Raw genomic sequence first — 22,349 nt, 5'->3', positions numbered from 1 at the left:
TTTCAACGCTGTGTGTCTCCTGATGAAGGCTGTGAAATTTTGCGTGAGATCCACGAAGGAGATTGTGGTCACCATGCCGGTTCAAAATCTTTGGTAGCTAAAGCGTTTCGCCATGGCTTCTATTGGTTAACTGCTCATGCTGATGCGGAGGATCTGGTCAGACGATGTGACGGTTGCCAAAAGTTTTGAAGACGTGCTCAACTACCGGCTCAAGAATTGAGAATGATTCCAATTACTTGGCCGTTTGCGACTTGGGGGCTGGATATTTTTGGGCCTTTCAAAAGGTCCAAAGATAAGAAGACCCACCTCCTGGTGGCGGTTGACAAGTTTACAAAGTGGGTGGAAGCAGAACCTGTTAGCAAGTGTGATGCGGCCACGGCGGTTCAGTTCATCAAAAAAGTGATTTTCCGGTTTGGCTTTCCACACAGTGTCATCACGGATAATGGTGCCAATTTGTCCAAGGGTGCTATGAAGGAGTTCTGCGAACGGGAGCACATCCGTCTTGACGTTTCATCAGTGGCACACCCACAGTCCAATGGTCAAGCAGAAAGGGCTAATCAAGAGATCTTGAGAGGCATCAAGCCCCGGCTTATGGTTCCTTTGCAGAGAACGCCGGGTTGTTGGGTAGAAGAGTTACCATCTGTGTTATGGAGCATCAATACTGTTGGGGAATGTAGCATAAATTCAAAATTTTCCTATGTGTCACCAAGCTCAATCTATGGAGTCATCTAGCAACGAGGGAGGAGTGGATCTACATACCCTTGTAGATCACGCGCGGAAGCATTCAAGAGAACGGGGTTGATGGAGTCGTACTCGTCGTGATCCAAATCACCGATGATCCTAGCGCCGAACGGACGGCACCTCCGCGTTCAACACATGTACGGAGCAGCGATGTCTCCTCCTTCTTGATCCAGCAAGGGGGGAGGAGAGGTTGATGGAGATCCAACAACACGACAGCGTGGTGGTGGAAGTAGCGGGATTCCAACAGGGCTTCGCTAAGCGCTGCAGGAGGAGGGAGATGTGTCACGGGAGGGAGAGGGAGGCGCCAGGCCTTAGGTATGGTTGTCCTCCCTTCCCCCCACTATATATAGGGCCAAGGGAGAGGGGGAGGGCGCAGCCTTGCCCCTTCCCCCAAGGAAGGGTGCGGCCAAGGGGGGGAGGAGTCCATCCTCCCCAAGGCACCTCGGAGGTGCCTTCCCCCTTTAGGACTCTCTTTTCCTCTACTCTTGGCGCATGGGCCTCTTGGGGCTGGTGCCCTTGGCCCATATAGGCCAAGGCGCACCCCCTACAGCCCATGTGGCCCCCGGGGCAGGTGGCCCCACCCGGTGGGCCCCCGGGACCCTTCCGGTGGTCCCGGTATAATACCGGTGACCCCGAAACTTGTCCCGATGGCCGAAATAGCACTTCCTATATATAATTCTTTACCTCCGGACCATTCCGGAACTCCTCGTGACATCCGGGATCTCATCCGGGACTCCGAAAAACTTTCGGGTTACCGCATACTAATATCTCTATAACCCTAGCGTCACCGAACCTTAAGTGTGTAGACCCTGTGGGTTCGGGAGACATGCAGACATGACCGAGATGACTCTCCGGTCAATAACCAACAGCGGGATCTGGATACCCATGTTGGCTCCCACATGTTCCACGATGATCTCATCGGATGAACCATGATGTCAAGGACTTAATCAATCCCGTATACAATTCCCTTTGTCTAGCGGTATGATATTTGCCCGAGATTCGATCGTCGGTATCCCGATACCTTGTTCTTTCTCGTTACCGGCAAGTCTCTTTTACTCGTTCCATAGCACATCATCCCGTGATCAACTCCTTGATCACATTGTGCACATTATGATGATGTCCTACCGAGTGGGCCCAGAGATACCTCTCCGTCACACGGAGTGACAAATCCCAGTCTCGATTCGTGCCAACCCAACAGACACTTTCGGAGATACCTGTAGTGTACCTTTATAGCCACCTAGTTATGTTGTGACGTTTGGCACACCCAAAGCACTCCTACGGTATCCGGGAGTTTCACAATCTCATGGTCTAAGGAAATGATACTTGACATTAGAAAAGCTTTAGCATACGAACTACATGATCTTGTGCTAGGCTTAGGATTGGGTCTTTGTCCATCACATCATTCTCCTAATGATGTGATCCCGTTATCAATGACATCCAATGTCCATGGTCAGGAAACCGTAACCATCTATTGATCAACGAGCTAGTCAACTAGAGGCTTACTAGGGACATGGTGTTGTCTATGTATCCACACATGTATCTGAGTTTCCTATCAATACAATTCTAGCATGGATAATAAACGATTATCATGAACAAGGAAATATAATAATAATCAATTTATTATTGCCTCTAGGGCATATTTCCAACAAATACTACACCCAACAGATCAACAGGATACACGCCGTTCTTCATGGTCTACGGAGCGGAGGCGGTTCCCCCGAGTGATATCCATCATGACTCACCTCGTGTGGCGGCTTATGTTGAAGCGGACAACGAGACAGCATGGCAAGACGCTTTGGACCTGTTGGATGAAGAACATGACATAGTAGCCGCCCGCTCGGCGATTTACCAACAGGATCTTCGTCGTTATCACAGTCGCCGAGTCAGAACCAGAGCCTTTCAGGAAGGAGATTTGGTGCTTCGGCTCATTCAAGACCAGACTGATATGCATAAGCTATCCCCACCTTGGGAGGGACCTTTTGTGGTCAGCAAGAATCTGCACAACGGGTCATACTATCTGATCGATATTCGAGAGCATAAAGACTGACGTACATCAGAGGAAGAGACCAACAGGCCATCGAACATAGCTCATCTTCGGCCTTACTATACCTGAGCCATTGGCTCTACTTATGTACATATTACAGCGATGTATATATTATGATTAAATATAATAAACCGGAGCCTCAGTTAAAGTGGGGTATCTGTTCTTTTACATCATGTGTGGTTACACGGAGTTGTTCTAAAGCGGCCTCTGGTTTACCCCTTGAGTTAGCTTTTCAAAAGCATCATGTTATATCACTTGGGGGCTTGGTCGTGTCCGAACCAATGCAACACCTCTTGATAGGCGAGCGCCACCAGATCACTTGGGGACTCAGTCACGTCTGAACCAGTCACGCCTCTTGATCGGCCTAAGGCCACAGAATCACTTGGGGGCTTGGTCGAACCCAAACCATTTCCACGCCTCTTGATCGGCATAAATGCCACGGTTTCATTTGGGGACCTGGCTGACTTTAACCATAGCTACACCTATCGGGAGCTTGGTCATGTCCGACCATGGTAACGCCATCTGATCGGCTCAAATAAGCCTCTTTTTGCAAACAGTTTTATCATTGCCTTCGCTTCACAATTTTTTTAGAAATTTCTTTCTTTTTGTTGCGTTTTTTAAACCGACAAAATTTTAAACCGGTTCACACTGTCAATTGACGGAACACGGTCCATTTTTAATCCGGAGACTATTTGCTCGGTTTTATTTTTTGTTAACATCCTATTACGGAGTAACACGATGTTTTATTATAACCCGGCACGGTTTACATGGTAAACCGGCATTATATATACATGAGCTGTTATCTCCTCCAACAGTGTGGGTTTATGAAACCTCCGCTTCAAGATTGGCTAAGCCAACTTCATGCCCAACGATGGCGGGTATTATGTATCTCAAAGATTTGATCATATGCTTAAATTTCAGATATTTTGATTTTATGCAGACATCATACTCCGCCTGAAGGTACAACCGCGGTGGCACTTTAAGATTTTTTATGTTGCAGAAAATACTTTGGAACGTTCATCACCCAAAGGAAGCACAAGTTGCAGTGGTTATGCACGAAGGCATATTAAGATCAAGAGTATCAGCTAGCCTATTACAAGGCAACACGGTGCCCAAAACAAAATCATTGTTTTTCACAGGAGAAGCGGTTTAAACCGGCTTCCGGTTCAAGCTTGGTTACCAGCCTGGCCTGATGGTTGTGGGTCATCCCGCGCTGCTTCTACTTCAGTTTCTCTACCCAGCGGCTGGAAATCAACAGTTGTCCAATCGATTCCCATTAATGCTCGAAGGACAGCTTCATCATGGATCAGCAACGGCGGTTCAATATCGGGAGCGTAAGTATGCTTACGGATTGGAGGAATAAGATTTTCCGCTTCATGAATTGGTGCAGCTACTCGCTTGTTTTGATTGTCATATTGGGCTTGATAATGAGACAAGTCTGCTGCCTCAGCCAATTGACAAGCTAGCGGACGCACCTCCCGGTTTATTGCTCGTAGATCTGCTTCACTAAACTCTGACCCGTCTTCCTTCAAGCTGGGATAGCCCTGAGCCGCTTCAATAGGATCAAAATACGGCACCCAAGCTTTTGCCCGGATTAAGGCATTGATCGCACCGGTTCGAGCAGCAGATTTCTTCAGCTCTTCAACCCGGGCAGGAAGCACGGACAGTTTCTGCAGAGTGTCCTGAATCAAACTGGGCGTCGGCTTGTTGTGGGATGCAGTATAGATGATCCGCTGTGCACCAGTGTACAGTTGTTCGATCAACGTATAGGCAGCTTTCAATTTCTTCCGCACATCGGACCCCAAATGACCAATGCGTGTCCCTGAAATATCACAAAGGGTTAACAAACCGGCAGCTCTGTAAGATGGCAGAATCAATTCAGAAATCAAACCGGCTTACAAAAGATAGAAGTGGTCATGGCATGCACGTGCCGCTTTATGCTGGTCAGTTCATCCACCACCGGTTTTACTACAGCCTCGGCGTCTTCTGCTCGTTTGGTTAAAGCAGATTTTTCAGTAACCCAATCCGCCCGCTCCTTCTTGAAATCCTTCTTAAGCTGTTCCATGACGCTTAAGGCGCTGGTCAACTCCTCTTTTGCTTTTGAGGTTTTAGTCTGTTGGGACTTCAGATTTTCTTGGAGATCGGCGATTTGGGTCTCTTTTGTCTTCAGCTCAGCCTGCATACAGACAGTTATACGATTCAGCAAGCAGTGCAAGAATTGAAGCACCAACCACATAACAAGTTATGCACTTGGCGCTTGGGGGCTAATGCCTTTTTCATCTTCATATTTCACTTGATTATAAAGTCCCAAGCTCAATACAAGTATTCAACTTGGCACTTGGGGGCTAATGGCTATTTGTTCAAATAAGTTCTAATGCGGCGATATTAATTACTTAAGTCCCGGTTTAACTACACTAAGTTCAACTGGCCCTTGGGGGCTACATCAGCGAATTTCGAGGCATTAAGATTTATATTCGTAAGTCCCGGTTTGAAAGAAGATTACAAACCGGTCCTTGGGGGCTAGGCGAGTCAGCAAGAATTGAAGCATACAAGCAGGAAAGAGCATATGGAAGTAACCTTATATTTATCTTTCATCATGTTAACCAGACTGGCTTCATAGTCACGACTGGTATACAGCCGGTTCAGATAGCCGGAATGGATGTCTTGGGCGTTCAGAGCAGCGTAAGTCGCCAGATCAACATTCCACTTGCCCTTGCCAAAGGCAGCAAATTCTTCCTTGGCAGTATGTTTAGACAAAGCGACAGGATTGCTTGGCTCTGTATGGCCAATGCCAGTAATAACAACTTCATCATCCTTGGCGTCGCCGGTTTGCATTTGGGCCGTCAGTTTATCAGTAGACTTGGACGGACTGGTGGATTTCTCAATCCGGATGGGGCTTCTGGGCTGGTCAACAGGACCGGAGGTATCAACATGTCTCTCTTCAGTAATAAAATCATCATCTTGTGGTGGTGGGTCGTTTGGCACATCCTCACGGATGGCCGCTTCAGGGTTGAGTACTCTGTCCGGTTCAGGAATAGCATCTTCTTTAGCCACTTTATCTAGGCGAGCCTTCTTGCTTGGCTTAGCCTTGGCCCTGAAAGGAGTAACAAAGGTCAGTACAGTATATGCTACAAAGTAATACACCAGAAGCATTATGACAAGTATGGCTTACCCAAGCTCCGTTTTGAGCGGCGGCAGCTGGGTAGCTGATGACTCGCCAGATGATGAATGGGAAGTGACCTGATAATCGGAGTCAGACGGATTAAGAGGTTGACGAAAACAGCCCATTTTAGGATAAGCACTGACAGGCAAATTAGAGACCTCTGAATGGCGTTTCCGAACCGGACTATTCGGTAAACCGGCGGAGGTAACTACCTGGCCACTATGCCGGGTCGTGCGGCGAGCTTCGTGCTGTTGGGTCTTCATAAGAAATTTGGGATCCAAGTAAGCAAGAGGATGAGAAAATTTAACCTTCCGGTTTGCCTGATGGATTTTTAGTGAAGGCAAAGGATCTGAATCGGAGGAAAGAATAATTACCTCTGCAACATCAGCATGACTGGCTTCGGCATCATCCTGACAAATATCATCATCAATAAGGCGCGTGAAAAATAAGCTAAGTGAACCAAGTTCTACCTCAAGGTCCGGGTTACCCACATCGTCATCAGCGGCCGGATCACAAGATGCAGTGGTTCTTTTCCTGTGGATAGTCTTCTTCACAGCTTTAGTCTTTTGCCGGATTGATCTTTCCGGTTTGTCTGGTTTTTCTGGTTTCTCCTGCGGCAGTTTCTTGCTCCAAAATGGATCATTGCCCTGTTTAAACAGGCATTGATATTAAACAATGACCAGATATATCAATAATAGGTTCAGAAAAAAGAACAATCAAACTCTTACAGCTGGCGGTTTGTTGGTGGCACAGAAGGGAAGCAGGCCGGTTCGAGCACAGACGTGTTCCGGTTCATTCATCATTTTATTCACAGCCTCTGTGATTTCTTCGTCAGTAAGCTGGATGTTAGCATGTCGCAATGGGTCATCAACACTGCCAGTATACTCGCACATCAAACCGGAGCGCTGACTAAGGGGCAGTATGCTCCACGATATCCAACAGCGAGCGAGATCAACTCCTGTTAAACCATTGGCCATGAAGGCTCTGAGCTTGGACAGTTGAGGATTGTATTTGCTTCTCTCCTTGGCAGTCAACCTTTGCAGAAAGGGGTGTGTATTGCTAAGCCGCTCCGGACGAAAGCCAGGCAAAGGATTTTCACCAGCAGGGGAGGTGTCTCTGGAATAGAACCATGTTTGATTCCACTCTTTGGGGTGGCTGTGTAGCTTGGCATGAGGGTATGTGACCTCTTTCCTTTTCTGAATCGCCACACCGCCCAATTCCCTATTGGAACCGTCAGAAAACTCAGTACGGCGGTTTAGATGGAAACAGTCTCTGAACAACTCCACTGTGGGCTCCTCTTGAAAAAACACCTCACAGAGCACATGGAAGTGACACATGTTTGTAACAGAGTTAGGACCAGTGTCTTGTGGGTGGAGTTGAAAATCGGCTAAAACGTCCCGGTAAAATTTAGAACCGGACGACTTAAAGCCCCGGGCTACGTGATCTACGAAAACGACGACCTCTCATTCTTGAGGTGTGGGAGGGCATTCTTTGCCAGGAGCTCTCCAATGGATGGTGTTTTTGCTGCCTAAAGCGCCGATCAGGACTAAATTATTCAGTTGAGTCTCTATGACGCAAGAAGGAACCCAGTTGCACTCATATACTTGCTTGGCCATGATGAAATCTACAAGATAGGTAATTCCGGTTCAAGAATGCATTTATTAAGGTGCACTGGTATGTACAATGTTAAACCGAAGACAGCTCTATCTAAACCAGAGTTTTATGAAGCAACAGCATCTGGCGGTTCAACAAGGGGACTAATGGTATATACCGGTTTGGCAATTTTTCTACAAAGATTAAACCGCCGGATCTAAGCATTGAAACAGTTGAGATTGCGGATAGATAAGTGTACAGAAACAGATTTCACAAGATTTCTCTACAGCGACGGATCTGAAGCAAGTTCAGAAAAGAAGGAAAATATTTAAGGTTCAAAAAAGAACAGTACCGAATCAATGGGCAGAGATACAGGTAGATCTATGGTCTTGAGGCATATAGGTAAAGGCGGATGCTAAGAACTACCGCTACACAGAGCAAAGGTTCACAGGTTCATCTAGGATCTATCATATGAGTACGAAGCAGATGATGAACACTGAAGAACTTGGAAACCCTAGAACAGATCTACGGAGGAAAAGGTGAAGAACTCACCGGAGCCGAGGAAGAAACAGAAGGTTGCCGCGATGCTCTGGTACAATCAGGGTGATGCAGCGGCCAAGGTTGGAGCAAAAGTCGTCGACGGCGGCAAAGCTCCGAAGCTGGACGACGCGAGGAAGACGAAGCAGAAGGGCACGAAGGGGAAAAAGAAATGACCCTTCGGTCTTATTTATAAGGCAAGGGGCATGTGTCAGGCGCAAAAATCAAGGAACCGTGGGTCTGGAAACGGAGCTGTCGCCTCGATTGTCGCAGACCTATTAAACAAAAAAGGTATCATGGATAAGTTTCTTTATAACAGGTGACGTCATGCCGGTTTACAACGACCAGAGAAGATGACATCACGGCGATTCAACAAACTACAAGAAGGTGTTGAAGATGAAGATTTTTGCTAAGGATTGACATGAACCTGTTCAAATCAATCTAGGGCCTAATGTTGAGGGTATCACTACTGGGCGTAAACCGGCCTATCTGGGCCAGGTTAACTTCTTCGGTAGTTAATTATGTTGAAACCCAAGAAGGAAGATCAGGGCTCAAGGCCCATAGTCGGTTCAAGGCCTGTATCCGTAAACCGGCGTCGGTATGTAACTTGTATTGTAAGTTAAAAATAAGTAGAGACCAAACCGGACACATCTATGAGCCGGTATTGGGAATCTGTAAACCGACGGGCGTCACCCGTGTATATAAGGGGACGACCCGGCGGCGGTTCAGACAACAGAAAACAACTCGAGACATAGGCGAAGGTTGTTTGCTCCCTAGTCATCGAAACCCCATCAATCCCATCACAACTAGACGTAGGCTTTTACCTTCATTGAAGGGGCCGAACTAGTATAAATTCTCTTGCGTCCCTGTGTCCGCTTTAACCCCTTCAAGCTAACCCGTCGCGATGGCGCTACGACTAAGTCCTTTCTCTAGGACATCTGCCGTGACAAAACCATGACAGGTCTCATGACCCAACAATCATAGCATACAAATCAAGCACATGCAGAAGCTTAACATGTCTGAGTACGGACATCTACAAATGAAAAAGGCTAAGAAGCCTAACTATCTACCAGGTCCTGCCGAGGGCACAAAATCGTAGCTGAGGTATCAAGCTAAACGTCGAAGTCCACGTGGAACTACTAGCGAGACTAAAGTCTCTCTGCAAAACATAAATTAAGCAAACATCAGTACAAATGTACCCAGCAAGACATACATCAGAACTAACTACATATGCATCGGTATCAACAGAGTGGTAGTGGAGCTTAACTACAGCAAGCCAGCTTTGACTCAGTGGCTAACCTGAACTACGACGGCAAGCAACTCTTTGAGGTGGCGCACACGAGTCCACATATTCACCATTCAATACACCACTATGGATCCCCTCCCATCTCCCTACGAGAAGGCCATTCATAGCACTCACACTTATCTTGCGAGTTTTAGAGTATCCACTTCAAGTTATCTATGAACTGTATAGGCAACCAAGTAGTCCTTTACCGCGGACACGGCTATTCGAATAGATGATGTTAACCATGCAGGAGTGTACTTCTTCACACACGCTCTCACCACTTACCGCCGTTTACACGACATGTACTTGGTAACCTTCAAGCGAAAGCCCAACGAGGGTGTCGGCCACGGCCTACCTAAACACTCAAGTCTCTAGTCCAAGTTTATCGCCTATCCAGGTTCCATCGGCAGGGAGTTCGGCCGAGGATTCCACATACGGCCCCGGACGATGTGTACAGGGTTCCGAGACACCAATCGGGCACCCGGCATGCCTGGCCATGGTGTATCTACCGCTTCATAGCCCACCCCTAGGGTCAGCGCTATGCATGGCCGCAACACACATATCCTATAAACACCAGAAACTAGTTGCAACTCCTGGACAGAGAACTAGGGTGGTTAAGAAGCTAAGAGGGTCCATTGGTTTCGGGCCCAATGCGTGGTAGTAGCTGGTTCTTAAATCACACATACAGATCTTGGTGCTTAAGGACGGCTCCAATCAAACAACCCACCATGTACTCCTACATGGCCTCTCGTCGATACCTTTACCAAATCATGTTCAACACACTTAGCTCACACACAGAAGAACATGTTAACACAACTTTCCAATTCATCCTCGATGAATCAGACCTGACAAAACTCTAAGCAATAGCAGGCATGACAAACAAGCATGAATGAGTAGGCACATCAGGGCTCAAACAACTCCTACTCATGCTAGTGGGTTTCATCTATTTACTGTGGCAATGACAGGTCATGCAGAGGAAAGGGGTTCAACTACCGCAACATGTAACAGTTGAATCGTTTTTGTCCTAATGTAGTAAAAGAGAGTAGGAGCGAGAGAGTGGGATTGTATCAGAATGAACAAGGGGTTTTTGCTTACCTGGCACTTCTGAAGATATTATAACTCTTCATCGGTGTCATAGAACTCATTGTCGAAACACGTCTACTAAGAGGGGACAATTACCGGCAAAGGAAAATAAACAACATTCAATTAATGCAATGCACAAGCAAATGAATGATATGATATATTAAGGTACTGAATTGAGCTAATGCAACAGCAAGTCATTTTAATTGAAGTGGAATTCAAACTACATCAAATTCCAACTCCAAACCTATTTTTCAAATTTACCTTAATCATGTTTTATCCTAATCAATGGAGTTAACTTGCTCAAACATGCATGAACATGGCATATACAGATTCGTTGGATTTTTCTGATCATTTTTCATATATATAAATTATTTCCATTGGAGTTATAGATTATTTTCTATGATTTTTGGAAGTTTTGGGCATTTTCTGGAATTTCCTGAATTAATAAAAACACCAGAAAAGCTTTATTGCGCCAGCATGACAGCAGCATGATGTCACCAGATCAACCGGGGTTGTTCCAGGTCAAACCTGACATGTGGGGTCCACACGTCAGTGACACAGGGACTAAATCCGGTCAAACCCAATGTTGACTGGGTTTGACCCTGCGGTAGGTCCCACTGTCGGTGGCTGTTAGGGTGATTAACTGGTTGGGTTAGCGCCTAATGACGTCCACGTCATCAGTCATCAGAGTTTCGCCAGCGACGACCATTTCGCGCGGCGGAGATCGTCAGGACTCCGCTACAGCCCACGGTTTGAGGCGGGGTTTGCTCCTACGTGCTCCTGGGAGCGAGCTGCGTCGACCAGTGGTGGTGGCCAGAGCTACGGTGGCTAGGATCAACGGCGGCGACCGAAACGGCGGCGGCCGGAGCTACGGGTTCGAGCGGGGCGAGGCCACAGAGGACGGGAGGGCTGGCTAAGGGGCTCACCGAGATCCTAAAGATACTAGGAGCACGATGCTGCGCTTGGTTTCGGGCCTCAGTGGCTGCGGTGACGGCGGCGACATCGCCGGCGACATGAAGTTCTCGGCCAAGACGGGGCTATGGCCTAGAGGTCGAAAGCGACCAGGGGAGAAGGGGGAAACGACTCGGGGCTCACTTCGGTGACGTAGGGATGGCCAGTGTGCTCGGGGAAGTGTCGGAGGCGGCGAATCGACCGACGAAGTCTGGCGAGCAGATGCGGTGGTGACGAGCTTGAAGACGACAGCATGGTGATCCTCGGCTTGCGTGGCTTGGCGAGGAGGAAGAGGCGAACCAGGCGGAGCCTCTGAGCGCGTTGGCGAGGCGAGGCAGTGGCTGTGGCCACGACAACAGCGAGCGGCGGCGACGATGGCGCTCGGTTGGTGAGAGAGAGAGATCCAGGGGAGGGGATGAGCTCGAGGAGGAGGCCTAGGGGGTTCGAGGAGTGTCATGGCGGCCTTGGACGAGTCAGGGATGACGCAGGCAGGGTGGAGCTAGCTAAGCGCGTGCGCGCGCGGCGACCATGCGCTGCATCCTTTTGGCAGGAGGAGGAAGAAGACCCGCTTGCCCCTAGTGGGCTGGGCCAAGACAGGGGTTGGGCCGGGTGCTTCAGAAACATGCCACAAAGGTGAGCTACATGTAACTTTCTATTCTATTTTATTTTCCTTCTGTTTTTCTTTTATTTAATCTTTTGCCACTGTTTTGAATTCAAACCAAATTCAACAATGCCAAAACATCCTTTGTGTATTTTTATGTTGCTTCATGGACTTTTCCAGAGGCACATAAATCATCACAGAGCGTTTGAAAATATATCCCATATATATTTGAATATATTTTCAAATTCAAATAGAATATTGTTTTAAATTCAAAGACCAAATTATTCCTGAAAAATGTTCCAAAAGTTTGGTTAGGTATATAAACCTTGCCAAAATTCTCAAAACTATTTCTAGGGCAAGCTGGAGTCACTGAATGCAATTTAAAGGGTTCTTGCCCTTCTTTTAAAATAATTTCTGTGGCTTTGAATATTCCTCATTTCAATTTCTTGAATTTAACATGATGCATGCTCACTGATGCAACTATTACACTCAAGTATTCTGGGGCTGTGACAACCCGTGCATACATAAATAGGAAAATTTCATACCAATCGGGTATAGTGGGCACGAGTATGGTTTAGTATAACCGATACCCATGTACCCACATATAATCTGAGAAATAGGCCTTATATATTATTTATCCACATATTAAACATATTATACGTAGATAAACCCCACAGACCTAAAAGGACTTCATCATGCATTCATGCTAGGCCGCCGCACCACAATAGCTATCACACGAACGAGTATGCATTGCTGTCGTGATGTGTTATTGTTTGTGATTTATTATTATAAGTTGTTGTTTATAACTATGCAATTCTCAAATTGATGTGTTGCAAATCTGGATAATTTTACCCACGGGTACCCATTTAACATGATGGGTGACAGGAATGGGAAAAAAGTGTACCTGTCAACAGGTATGGGTATGGGTGATGCGTAAGGTTTGGGATGATGGGTAACGGTATGGGCTGGCTCCACCCATACCCAAACCATGCGGGTGCCATCCCTACCGAACTTGGCTAAAAAATGGCATCATCACCTAGGTTAGCACAAAAATGACCTATACTTACCTTATTTTCCTCCAAATTGACATAATAAGCTTAGTTGGCTCAAAAATGGCATAATTACCTAAGTTAGCTCTAAAATGACACAAATAAGGAATAAGAAGAAGAAAAACAAGGAAGATGAGAAACATAAAGAATAGAAGACGAAAGAGAAGAAAATGAAAGAATAAAAGAAGAAGAATGAGAATGAGAAGGAAAGGGATAAAAAGATAGAAGAGAATAAGAAAGATGAGAAAAGAAGAAGAACAAAATATCTTCTTATTCTTCCTTTTTTCTCTTCTTTATTTTTATCCATCTTCTACTCCTTATTCTTCTTTCTTCTTCTTCTTCTTCTTCTTCTTATTCTTATTCTTCTTCTTCTTCTTCTTCTTCTCCTTTTTCTTCTTCTTCTTCTTCTAGTCTTCTTCTTCTTCTTCTTCTTCTAGTCTTCTTCTTCTAACTTTCTTACTCCCTTTTTTGCAGGTTTCATTCACTTCATGGAAGCAGCATTGATGAACTACCAGTGTTCAGTTTTTGTTTTCATTTGTATTGATGAACAATGTGAAACTATGTATGTATTGGATCTTTTAATACCCTATGTGTTCTGTTGCATTGATGGACTGCTAGATGTTGAATACATGGGCTATGTTTGAGGTTGAGTCTATATATATATATCATATATTTCTTTTGAAAATGCAGGGATATAACAGAAAACAGAAAAAAACAGTAACAATACAGGCAATTTGTCGTCTGCCACCAATGACAAAGGTGTCTTTGTCGTCCGCCACAGTCAGCAAAGAGGCCACATGGTAGAAACCTATGTAACCTGGGAGCTGGCCCGTTTGGTCACTTTATCGTCTGTGGCAGACGAAAAAGGCTAGAGACGATTGCCGTCAGTCGCAGACGACAAAGAGCTGGGTGGCGTGACGCATCTGCTGACGGCACAGGGAAGATGTCAAAGCCTCCTGTTAGTCACCTAACATGGCTAACGTCAGTTGTTTGCTTCCCACCTTCTTTGCCGTATGTGAGGGACGGCAAAGGGGCCTTTGCCATCCGCTGGCAAAAAGCAAACGGCAAATTAGCTCTTTCCCGGTGTTTACAAGGCCAAGCAGGTTTTCCGTCCGCGGCTGACGACAAAGATGTTTGCCATCCGCTTTGTGGTCCGCCGATTCGGGGGGATGCCGCCGGGCCGCTGATTCAAGTCCGTCTTCTGCGATTCCATCCGGTGGGATCGATTCCCATCGTCTCCTTTTGCCATGGATGCCGGTATTTCCCTCGTTCTTCTCTCCTATGGTTCTATTTCTTGAATCTAGGTTTAGGGCTCTACTTGTCGCATTTGTCGATTTTTGGGCAAATCAGGGCATGAGTAGGACGTGGAAGACTGCTAGAGTATGTGGATTGAAGTTTGGGCAGAGCATATTTGAATTTTTCATCTTTGGTACTACTGGACTGGTCACGGATGTGGTCAGCCTACTGGCCTCCACCACGAGCTGTACTACCGTTCCTGCACCACGGTACTACCGCTCTTGGGGAACGGTACTATCGCCTGGAGCTCCCAACTTCAATTACTCTTGGTCCAACCTTCAATTTCTTTTGAGTTATCTTGTCCTTGGCCTATGAAATTCTATTTCACCTCCTTCCCCCTTGTGCTTTCTCTTGTGGGTTCCAGGTGGTAGTAGCTCTGGGTATCAGGCTCATCGCAAGAATCCAGAATGTACCGGTGGCTCCAAGTGTTACCATTCTGCTGATGTGCAAGAAAGTGGCTCAACTCAGCAGCCAAGGCAGAGAGTGAAAGTGATTGCTTCCAAGGGAAAGGGGACCAAGTATGCACATGAGATGCCAGCCCAGGAGTTTTGTTTGGCGAGTAAGCGCAATCCTTATCGAGTGCCTCAGAATCCATCGCTCACCAGTCATTCGTTTTGGAACAAGATTCAGTAGTCAATCTACCATGATATGTTAAAGGGAAAAAATAATCTGCATGTAATGTCAAGTAAATTGGTCTCAATCACATAGAGAAGGACTTGGCTTACTTTGGAGCTACTTTGTAGAGGTGTGAGGAGCTGTACATCAACAGGATCATCTCTTTAAACAAGTACTTTGATGCATACCTTGTGACTCAATTCCTTGCCACACTGCACTTTGGGCATGATGAGGACAAGACTCTTACTTGGATGACCAACGATCGATGTCTGTCAGCCTCATGGAAGAGCTTCATGGAACGCCTATCTTATGATGATCAGGTGGCCAAAACCCCAATTGGTTTTAGACCTCACCGGGAGGCTGCTAGTACTCACAAGGAAGCTGTTTGGCCATAATCTACAAGAAAAGTTTCTGACAATGGACACATCTCCTATGAGTTATGCCCCTTTTTGGATATCAAGCATCAGATCTTTAGGAACACTATGTTCAATCATATTGGCAACTTGGATAAGGTGCACTCCAATATGGTAGACTTACTACTCTTCTGCAAGAAGCAGCAGGGTACTCAGGAGGTGCTAGATGTCTCTCGTGTCATATGCTCATGGAGTGGAAGTGCATCATCTATGGCCCTTTCTTGATACATGATATGTCTCCAATGTATTTATACTTTTTATTGTTCCATATTATTATATTATCTGTTTTGGATGTTTTATATGCATTAATATGCTATTTTATATTACTTTTGGGACTAACTTATTAACCCAGAGCCCAGTGCCAGTTTTTACTTTTTCCTTGTTTTTGAGTTCTACAGAAAAAGAATATCAAATGGAGTCCAAATGAGCTGAAAATGTACGGTGATTTTTTACAGACCAAAAGAGACCCACGGAGCACCGGATTTTGGCCAGAAGAGTCCTGAGGCAGCCACAAGGGTAGGGGGCATGCCCCTCGGCTTGTGGGTCCCTCGGGACCCCCCCTGACGTGAGACTAACGCCAAAAATTCCTATAAATCACGAAACCCCTAGAAAGAAACCTAGATCGGGAGTTCCGCCGCCGCAAGCCTCTGTAGCCACAAAAAACCAATCGGGAGCCCGTTCCGGCAGCCCAACGGAAGGGAAAACCATCACCGGTGGCCATCTTCATCATCCCGGCAGTCTCCATGATGAGGGAGTAGTTCACCCTCCGGGCTAAGGGTATATACCACTAGCTATATGTTTGATCTCTCTATCTCGTGTTCTTGATTTGGCATAATCTTGATGTACCGTGAGCTTTGTTAATCTAGTTGAATCATATGGTGTTTCTCCCCCTCTACCTTCTTGTGATGAATTGAGTTTTACCTTTCAGGCTTCACTATTATCAGATTGAATACTATTATTGATTTGAGAACACTTCTTGTATGTCTTGCGTGGGGTGATGAATTTTCCTCCAAATTGACATAATAAGCTTAGTTGGCTCAAAAATGGTATAATTACCTAAGTTAGGTCTAAAACGACACAAATAAGGAATAAGAAGAAGAAAAACAAGGAAGATGAGAAACATAAAGAATAGAAGACGAAAGTGAAGAAAATGAAAGAATAAAAGAAGAAGAATGAGAATGAGAAGGAAAAGGATAAAAAGATAGGAGAGAATAAGAAAGATGAGAAAAGAAGAAGAACAAAATATCTTCTTATTCTTCCTTTTTTCTCTTCTTTATTTTTATCCATCTTCTACTCCTTATTCTTCTTCTTTCTTCTTCTTCTTCTTCTTCTTCTTCTTCTTATTCTTCTTCGTCTTCTTCTTCTTCTTCTTCTTCTTCTTCTTCTTCTCCTTGTTCTTCTTCTTCTAGTCTTCTTCTTCTTCTTCTTCTTCTAGTCTTCTTCTTCTAACTTTCTTACTCCCTTTTTTGCAGGTTTCATTCACTTCATGGAAGCAGCATTGATGGACTACCAGTGTTCAGTTTTTGTTTTCATTTGTATTGATGAACAATGTGAAACTATGTATGTATTGGATCTTTTAATACCCTATGTGTTCTATTGCATTGATGGACTGCTAGATGTTGAATACATGGGCTATGTTTGAGGTTGAGTCTGTATATATATCATATATTTCTTTTGAAAATGCAGGGATATAACAGAAAACAGAAAAAACAGTAACAATACAGGCAATTTGTCGTCTGCCACCAATGACAAAGGGGTCTTTGTCGTCCGCCACAGTCGGCAAAGAGGCCACATGGTAGAAACCTGTGCAACCTTGGAGCTGGCCCATTTGGTCACTTTATCGTCTGTGGCAGACGACAAAGGCTAGAGACGATTGCCGTCAGTCGCAGATGACAAAGAGCTGGTTGGCGTGACGCATCTGCTGACATCACAGGGCAGATGTCAAAGCCTCCTGTTAGTCACCTAACATGGCTAATGTCAGTTGTTTGCTGCCCACCTTCTTTGCCGTCTGTGAGGGACGGAAAAGGGGCCTTTGCCATCCGCTGGCAAAAAGCAAACGGCAAATTAGCTCTTTCCCGGTGTTTACAAGGCCAAGCAGGTTTTCCGTCCGCGGCTGACGACAAAGATGTTTGCCGTCCGCTTTGTGGTCCGCCGATTCGGGGGGATGCCGCCGGGCCGCTGATTCAAGTCCGTCTTCCGCGATTCCATCCGGTGGGATCGATTCCCATCGTCTCCTTTTGCCATGGATGCTAGTATTTCCCTCGTTCTTCTCTCCTATGGTTCTATTTCTTGAATCTAGGTTTAGGGCTCTACTTGTCGCATTTGTTGATTTTTCAGCAAATCAGGGCATGAGTAGGATGTGGAAGACTGCTAGAGTAGGTGGATTGAAGTTTGGGCAGAGCATATTTGAATTTTTCATCTTTGGTACTACTGGACTGGTCACGGATGTGGTCAGCCTACTAGCCTCCACCACGAGCTGTACTACCGTTCCTGCACCACGGTACTACCGCTCTTGGGGAACGGTACTATCGCCTGGAGCTCCCAACTTCAATTACTCTTGGTCCAACCTTCAATTTCTTTTGAGTTATCTTGTCCTTGGCCTATGAAATTCTATTTCACCTCCTTCCCCCTTGTGCTTTCTCCGGTGGGTTCCAGGTGGTAGTATCTCTGTGTATCAGGCTCATCGCAAGAATCCAGAATGTACCGGTGGCTCCAAGTGTTACCATTCTGCTGATGTGCAAGAAAGTGGCTCAACTCAGCATCCAAGGCAGAGAGTGAAAGTGATTGCTTCCAAGGGAAAGGGGACCAAGTATGCACATGAGATGCCAGCCCAGGAGTTTTTTTGGCGAGTAAGCGCAATCCTTATCGAGTGCCTCAGAATCCATCGCTCGCCAGTCATCCGTTTTGGAACAAGATGCAGTAGTCAATCTACCATGATGTGTTAAAGGGCAAAAAGAATCTGCATGTGAATGTCAAGTAAATTGGTCTCACTCACATGGAGAAGGACTTGGCTTACTTTGGAGCTACTTTGTAGAGGTGTGAGGAGCTGGACATCAACAGGATCATCTCTTTAAACAAGTACTTTGATAGCTTGTGACTCAGTTCCTTGCCACACTGCACTTTGGGCATGATGAGGACAAGACTCTTACTTGGATGACCAAGGATCGACGTCTGTCAGCCTCATGGAAGAGCTTCATGGAACGCCTATCTTATGATGATCAGGTGGCCGAAACCCCAATTGGTTTTAGACCTCGCCGGGAGGCTGCTAGTACTCACAAGGAAGCTGTTTGGCCATAATCTACAAGAAAAGTTTCTGACAATGGACACGTCTCCTATGAGTTATGCCCCTTTTTGGATATCACGCACCAGATCTTTAGGAACACTATGTTCAATCATATTGGCACCTTGGATAAGGTGCACTCCAATCTGGTAGACTTACTACTCTTCTGCAAGAAGCAGCAGGGTACTTAGGAGGTGCTAGATGTCTCTCATGTCATGTGCTCATGGAGCGGAAGTGCATCATCTATGGCCCTTTCTTGATACATGATATGTCTCCAATGTATTTATACTTTTTTATTGTTCCATATTATTATATTATCTGTTTTGGATGTTTTATATGCTTTAATATGCTATTTTATATTACTTTTGGGACTAACTTATTAACCCAGAGCCCAGTGCCAGTTTTTGTTTTTTCCTTGTTTTTGAGTTCTACAGAAAAAGAATATCAAATGGAGTCCAAATGAGCTAAAAATGTACAGTGATTTTTTACAGACCAAAAGAGACCCACGGAGCACCGGAGTTTGGCCAGAAGAGTCCCGAGGCAGCCACAAGGGTAGGGGGCATGCCCCTCGGCTTGTGGGTCCCTCAGGACCCCCCCCCCTGACGTGAGAGTAACGCCAAAAATTCCTATAAATCACGAAACCCCTAGAAAGAAACCTAGATCGGGAGTTCCGCCGCCGCAAGCCTCTGTAGCCAAAAAAAACCAATCGGGAGCCCGTTCCGGCAGCCTAACGGAAGGGAAAACATCACCGGTGGCCATCTTCATCATCCCGGCAGTCTCCATGATGAGGAGGGAGTAGTTCACCCTCCGGGCTAAGGGTATATACCACTAGCTATATGTTTGATCTCTCTATCTCGTGTTCTTGATTTAGCACAATCTTGATGTACCGTGAGCTTTGTTAATCTAGTTGAATCATATGGTGTTTCTCCCCCTCTACCTTCTTGTGATGAATTGAGTTTTACCTTTCAGGCTTCACTATTATCAGATTGAATACTATTATTGATTTGAGAACACTTCTTGTATGTCTTGCGTGGGGTGATAATGGGGTGTTCTATTGATTCACTTGACGTATGTTTTGGCACTCAACTCATGGATTCCCGAGGTGACATTGGGGTAATCTATGCATAGGGGTTGATGCACGTTTTCGTCCTTGTTTCTCTGTTAGGAATCTTGGGGCACTCTTTGAGGTTCTTTGTGTTGGATCGAATATTATGAATCTGAAGTTGTTTGATGAATATCGTATAATTGACCCACGGATACTTGTGGTGACATTGGAATATCTAGGTGACATTTGGGTTGATTGATGTGCATCATAAGGTGTTTTTTTACTACGAACCCTAGGGCTGTTTGTGACACTTATAGGAATAGCTCAATGGATTGATTGGAAAGAATAGCTTTAAGGTGGTTTCGTACCCTACAAGCAATTTCATCTTATGTTCTCCATGATAGGAACTTTGGAGTTACTCTTTGTCGCACGTTCAGGGCTTTCCATATGATTTAATTATGTTATCATTGTTGAGAGAACTTGCACTAGTGAAAGTATGAATCCTAGGCCTTGTTTCTAAGCATTGCAATGCCATTTTCGCTCACTTTTCTTACTTGCTACCCTGTTGTTTTTATATTTTCAGTTTACAAAAACCTATATCTACCATCCATATTGCACTTGTATCACCATCTCTTCGCCGAACTAGTGCACCTATACAATTTACCATTGTATTGGTGTGTTGGGGACACAAGAGACTCTTTGTTATTTGGTTGCAGGGTTGTTTGAGAGAGGCCATCTTCTTCCTACACCTCCCACAGATTGATAAAGCTTAGGTCATCCACTTCAGGGAAATTTGCTGATGTCCTACAAAACTCTGCACTTGGAAGCGCAAAACATCTATAAGAATAAAGTTGCATAGTAGACATCAATGCAGCTCATTGAAGAGACTTGGGCTACTTCATTTCCAGATGAGGATCTTATCACTTGAGACTTAGTTTTTCATGATGTTGTTTAGCTGAGACAGAAGGAGAGGTGGGGCATTTCCGCAACTATTCCCCCACAGAGAGAGACACTGTCGGGTCAGATGATGATGATCAGCCGGATTATGAGCCACCGTCAGAGGAGCCCTCTTGGGCTAAGAAGCTCATGGCGAATATGAAGAAGTTGTTCTGCTTCCAAGCCAAGGGACGGTACAAGGCTCATGTGGAAGCAAACAAGGCTCACAACCGTGACAAGGCTATCATGAGGCAAGTTGGCCTCGAAGTCGCTAGTGCCTCTGAGGATAGGATCACAGATGAGGATGCATGGATCACACAACACTGCCCATGGACTAATTATGATGAGGGAACTAGAGGTCCACCACCTACTGCAGAGGAGTCTAAGGAGCAGGAGCATGATTGGTGATGCCTTGGTGTGTTTCTACCACCTTCGATCTTAGGTGTAATCTCTGCCATTTTGGTGTCTCGATGCCAAAGGGGGAGAGAGTTTAGGGATTTGCTGTGTCGTGAGTTGATTGTGTCTTCTTATTTGTCGTTGCTTTCCTCGCTTGAACTGACATCATTTTCTTTGATTTTTGTCTGGATTATGTGTTTTAAACCACATGGTGTAAGACATATGCACTACCCTATCTTTATCGTTATGTCGAGTACTTCGTTAGGTTTGGAGTTATATCTTATGTTTGTGCCCTTATCCTTATGCTCACATGCTATTACTTGCTACCTTGGTTTTTATGTTGTTGTAAATATTACCTGTCTATAAAATATAGGGGAAGAGTTGATCCTAGTGTGTGTGCTTTGCATTCCATATGCATATCTAATTAGTGCACACATCTAGGGGGGAGCCTGTCTATATTTTGTAGATGTTGGGCTTGCTTATTATCTAGTTATATTCGTTGTGCAAATCTCGTGTTGTCATCAATCCACCAAAAAGGGGGAGATTGTTAGGGCATATTTCCCCATTAGTGGTTTTGGTGATTTATAAAAGTACTTTTGCAGACTAATCGTGTGCATTGAGCATTTTAGATATTCCACCATAAGGCACAAGATGATTACTGCCCCTCGCAACTTGTGACAGAAGTCGATTTATTTTCCTTCGTTTCATTTTCGGTGGACTTGAGTCATAGGATAAACTGTACTATCAAGAGGGGGTCCGCTTCGGAAAGGTTTGGGTGGAATCATCACGTACACAGTCTTATTGCACCCACTACAAAAAAACGAACTTCCACGATGATACGTGTTTGTCACAGTAGGGCACGTTTTTTGTCATGCATGTACATCCATGACGATTTTATGACAGAATCAAGATAGTCATACATGTGCTGTCATAGAAGTGTTCCATGAAAATACCAAAATTATCATCACAGAAGTGTCCACATCCGTGACGATAAATGGCGCGTCATGGAAGTGCTTTCGTCAAGGGTAACCGACACGTGCCATCCACCATAACGGGTCGCCGTTAAGCTTTCGAGTTTCGGTTTGGATCCGATAACCCGTTAACATCCCGGACCAATGGGGATTTCCCACGTGTAAAATTCTCAATGGCTAGAGGAACCACGTGTCGGCTCACCATTGGGACACACGTCCCACTCATTGGACCAGAGGCGCCTATGATATGTCGACACGTGGCATGACCCAACAGATGCCCATTCAGCTGAAAACGCCAGCCCGTTTGTGTTGGTCAAAAGGTAGCAAGCCGGCCCATGGAAAGCATGTTA

The sequence above is a fragment of the Triticum urartu genome, chromosome 5 (assembly GCF_003073215.2).
Source record: "Triticum urartu cultivar G1812 chromosome 5, Tu2.1, whole genome shotgun sequence".
NCBI lineage: Eukaryota > Viridiplantae > Streptophyta > Magnoliopsida > Poales > Poaceae > Triticum > Triticum urartu.
The sequence above is the reverse complement of the archived record's forward strand: the minus strand, read 5'-3'. Positions refer to the sequence as shown.